Source organism: Montipora foliosa, chromosome 1, assembly GCF_036669935.1.
Source record: "Montipora foliosa isolate CH-2021 chromosome 1, ASM3666993v2, whole genome shotgun sequence".
Taxonomy (NCBI): domain Eukaryota; kingdom Metazoa; phylum Cnidaria; class Anthozoa; order Scleractinia; family Acroporidae; genus Montipora; species Montipora foliosa.
Window position 1 is genome coordinate 25,714,676 of NC_090869.1, and position 5,000 is coordinate 25,719,675.

Below are 5,000 nucleotides of genomic sequence, written 5' to 3' on the forward strand. Positions count from 1 at the left end.
AATATAAAATCAAGGGATTGCGAAGAAAAAGAAATTTCACAATTGTAGGTTCGTTCATTGAACTAACCGAGTAGGTGACCGAAAACAAGAAATAAATGAGTCAAGGAAAAGAGAATGCAAAATAATTGTTTAGATAAAAAGTATTACTTTATTAATTAAATAACAGTTAAAGATTACATAATCGTAAAACATTAGGAATCAATAATAGTATTATAACCAATCACAGAATTTTTGATATATTGATGAAAATTGGAAAACAGCTTGATTTTCTTAACATAATGAATAAAGAATTCCAAAGTTTTGGACCAGTTTAACTGAGAGAATGAATACCGTATTGAGTGGTATGAACAGATGTAACAAACAGATTATCAATCTGTGATTGACATGTATTATTGAATAGAAGATACCGGGTTAAAAAAATTAACAAAACTAGAAGGGCTTAGTTTATAGTGCCACTGATAAACAAAACAGAGAATTTCAAGATGAATTATATCAGAGAATTTGAGGAGTCTGAGAGACTTCAATAGTGGCTGTCCTATATTCAACGTCAGCTGCAATCCTTTCATCTGGGAACGTGCAGTGTCTCTTGGAACTAATTACAACATCAAATTCCGGAACAAGTATTTTAACAAGGGTCTACCAAGCCTATCTGTCATCTTGGTGACCCTAACTCCAGCCACTGAAGCATACAGCTGCCAGCTGTCTCGTGAACTGCGTATGTTCAGCTTGAACAGGGCTAAACTAAAAATTGATTATTTGTAGAAAACTTGAGAAAGAAGAGTGACCTCAGATTTGACCGTGAGGATCTCTTTTGGACCCTGCAAATTGAAATTCCAGGAATTAATTTGTATATACAGGAATTCCACTACTACTATCAACATACCTTCCCGTTTGCTACAACTGCTATTACAGTTGCGCATGCGCGGTAGCGGTAAACAGTGCTGCTTGGCTGGCTCTATCAATGATGCAGGCAGTTAGCACTTAACTGCCTGTTGGGGAAGTTATGAAGCCAACACGAACATGTGTGTTTTGAACATTACAGTTGGGATAGAGACAATCACATGAATTATGAGACAGGTGAAATAGCATATATTCCGTGCTGCTCATGTCAGGTAAACATCAAGTGTGTCCAGCCATATGGCTGTTCACACCACATGTCTGACTTCTTGAACAATACATTTCTTGTTACGTGCAACAACAGAGACAATGTGACTTCTTCTAGTGATGTCCAGTCAACGACCAGAAACAAGAATTTTATTTGTTTATCCTGCAGTCAAGTCCTCAAACATTTTCGTGCGCAACAAGCTAACACTCAGTCATCAACCCTTAATGAAATGTCCTCCCCATAATGGCATGTCATCGTCTTGACATGGCCCATTTACACTCTTTATTGATAACAAAACTCCCTCCCAGCTGGAAAACTGCAATCAGTGGTGATAGAACAATTGTTACGAGTTCGAATGTTTTGAGGAAGGTAGTTTACAAACTAAACTGAACGCAGGGTTGTCGGAACAACAACAAGAAGATTTATTCCAAAATTATTCCACGAAGTAAAACTCTGAACAACACGTACTCAGTAAACTTACACGGCCTACGCCAACTTGAATAAACACTGCTTCTGTCACACTTGACTAAACACGGCTAACGCCAACTCTCTTCGCTTGTGAAAATCTAGTTAGAAAACTCCGCTTGGACTCGTCTACTTATATACTCTGACAATAAGCTTCTAGAACTTTCTAAAATAGTAATGAATCTAATTATAGAAAGATTACAAAATACACCGATTTAGAAACGCGTATGCACTAGTCAGTGGAAAGCCCCGCACCCCCATACCCTGGGAATAGCGGGGAATTAGACCAGGCCTGCCTTCTAAATGAAGAAAATTCCCCGCTATGCGGGGCAATTTTGTACGTCAAAACCAAACTTTCCTCCCCCGCACCCGGGACGATAGAGTACTTCCAAAACTATAAAGCACAATGTTAACCAAAATTAATATACTTTAAGAATTTTTACCTCAAATTAAACTTTGACAAACATGAAAATCAACAATGTAGTCCATTTCTCATAAAGCCCAAATAAATCTACCTTGAGTTACAGATTTGGCGTTCCAAACTTTACAATCTCTCCAAAAAGGGTAATATTAATCACTGGGTTTAGCACAGCCCTGAAAATGGGAATAAAAACACCAGTTTCCTTGGTGTCAAAACCATTAAGATAACAACGACATAAGTCCAAACATTCATTCGACGAGCAGCTTAATCTGACAATATTCGAGTTATTTCCCCTCTATGCATAAGCATACCCAACCTAAAGTACACTCAACCGACTACAACGGTTCACTATCACAACAATTCTCAAAGAGCTATACAAATTTCACTAAGGAAATGGCTTATTACCAAAATTTTATGGCCTCATAATCCAGCTACATTTTGCAAATAACCAAGAAATTACCAAGGTAAGAGAGTAGATCCCCTATATGGAACATGTTCACTCACGTTACCAGCAGCCATATTGGATTACTGAAACAAAGAAAGTATTTGCATACAAATAGAGTTCAAATCCCAGAGGATTAGCTTGATACACTATCATGGCCGCCACTCCTTTGTTTTGGAACACCAACATGGCCGCCGTGAAGTTATGTGAAAACACTCTATAGGCCTTACACCCAAGGTAATCCCTCTTACATGGTGCCCAGTTCTTCCGAGGATGTTACTCGCGCGATGCGTGGACCGCCCAAGCGATTTTCTCGAAAACTACCTGAAAGAAATGTTTTCTGCACTCTCAGCTGCCTGTTTGTTCGGCTGGGCCTTCGTTTGCTTTGTGCTCTTTGGCTGTTCGTTATTTTGCCGTTTATTCGGTTTTAGGGAATTTAATAAGCAAACCTGAACGGCAACGGCAACGAGTACAATGGCTGTGTGGGCGAGGGTTATAATTCTGTTCATTTCATTGCCGTTCTTTACAAAACAACAACGCGAAATGGCCACATTCTGCATATTCGAGAAAACGTGATCTACGACGGCCAACTTTAAGAATGTCTTTTCGAATTTTGACGCTGTCTCACATATTCTGTTTGGGATATTTCTGACAGTGGTAGATAAACTGAATGCATCGAGATTCGTAGGTTGAATGTACATGTAAAGTCGTTTTTTAATCGACGTTGTCTTCGGCGTTACGTTGTTGCCATTTTTCCTTAAACTGCTTTTTGCCGCCTTAGTGGCGAGCGTCTATCTGCACTTTCGACCATCTGGTTGCGTTGTGTTTCGGCGAATGTTCGCTTAGCACTCGTGTTTCTACTCATTTCTCTGACGTTCATTCAGTTGTTATTGTTTGTGCAGGGCAAATGTGTCTCTTATTTAAACTCCTATTAAGTTTTCGAAATGTATTCAAACATAGCGAGAGCCGAAGCTACTTTGCTTGTAATTAAAGTATCAAAGAAGAAATCCTCACAGAGTTGAAGGTTTTCCTTCGATTTGAAATTAAAAGAAACGAAACATAAACAAATCCTCCTCTAAAACATCCACGCAACGCGCGAGTAACATCCGTGGAAGAAATGGGGACCATGTCTAAAAATAACTTAAGAGGGATTACCTTTGGTAGAAAGCCTATACGGGGTATTCTCTCTCTTACCTTGATAATCTCTTGAAATAACCCTTCATCGGTAACAAATTTTGAAACTACTCTGAAAACTATAGCAAAGAAAACAAAAAATCTAGTGAACTACAGCAGACCTTTGTAAGAGTCCTTGGTAGGAACTTGCATGTTCGACCATTACGCAGACCGTGGTAATGTAGATACTCAAAAAGACGAAACCCATCGGAGATAAAATTTTCAAGGTTCATCTACAAAATCATAAAGTAGTGTCACTGTCAGCCTCTACGCGTACGTTCGCGTTGCATTCCAATGGAAATACTGAGACAAAAGGACAACGCTATAAATAAATCGCCTTCAAGCATAACTATACTCTTTGTCTAATTCCACTACAAGAAATGATAATATTTACAGATTGAACCCAGAATTTAACTGAGAGCCCATTACAAACATGAAAAGAATGGATTTTAACTTGACTCAGCCGCCATTTTGAGACCGTATGCTCTCCCAGTGATCTTTGAGTGCCTATTCAAGTTGGCGTCAAAATGCAAATCCCCGTCTAAGCCCCGCTCAAGGTCCCCGCTCGCCGATACTTGCGCCAAATGCTGTCGAAAACCCCGTATACCGTGGCAAAAGTGACAGTCCAAAACCGCTGAAATCCCCCGCTAATGCCCCGCATTCCCCGGGTATGGGGGTGCGGGGCTTTCCACTGACTAGTGCATTACGCACGAACCTAAAAATAAACAAACTACGAACTCTCGCGAAGCTTCTAGGAAGTAACGCTAGTCACGCCATGCTATTTTTCGTAACAACAATCCAACTGTTATTTTCTCCTGTAAGAAATGAAAAACACAATGTCAACGAGCGACAAATTTTGCTCACTGAAACTGGCACTGCGGATGCAGTGGAAGACAGAATGTGAGAACATGGCAGGAAAGCCTTTTAGATGAAAGAGGACTGACATCACCAAGAAAGAAATAGAAATTGCTTAAATTGAAACTGTGTATATTTGCTCCAGACATGTAATTGTTTTTGTTTAAAAAAAAAACCTTGATTAGAAAACGTAATTCAACCAACTTAATTCTCATTTTTTGTTGTCTCAGTGTCATCACAAAGTGGAGCAAAGAAAAATAAAAATGAAACTGGTTTGACAATTTTATAACCAAAACCAAAGGGAGGCGAGGGGGAATCCAAGAAAAAATGACAGGTGTGTGCTCCATTCTGCCTTGACCAAAACACAATTAAAATCCATGACTCTGAACCCCTTACAATGTTTAAAACTCTTTTTTCTCTTCTCTTCTCTTCTCTTTATAATTTTCTTTATTCATTATCTTTGTATTATGTCTGTGGTGTGGCAAAACAAACAAACAAACAAACAAACAACAAAAACTAACCTGATCATAGAGTTTACC

At 39.0% G+C, this 5,000-nt stretch overlaps 1 protein-coding gene across 4 annotated transcripts in view; it reads right to left on the minus strand.

Annotated features, from left to right (window-relative positions):
* LOC137994938 (phospholipase D2-like) overlaps nt 1-5,000 on the minus strand; it is a 24,699-nt gene that overhangs the window by 7,795 nt on the left and 11,904 nt on the right. The window contains exons 3-4 of one of the 4 annotated variants that reach the window (XR_011122226.1): nt 4,322-4,421; nt 188-818 (exon numbers count right to left, since the gene is read on the minus strand). The exons of 1 other annotated variant lie outside the window; for it this stretch is intronic. The gene's annotated coding sequence lies outside the window, so the exon portion shown is untranslated. 2 more of the 4 variants (XM_068840538.1, XM_068840530.1) reach the window with 2 other exon arrangements.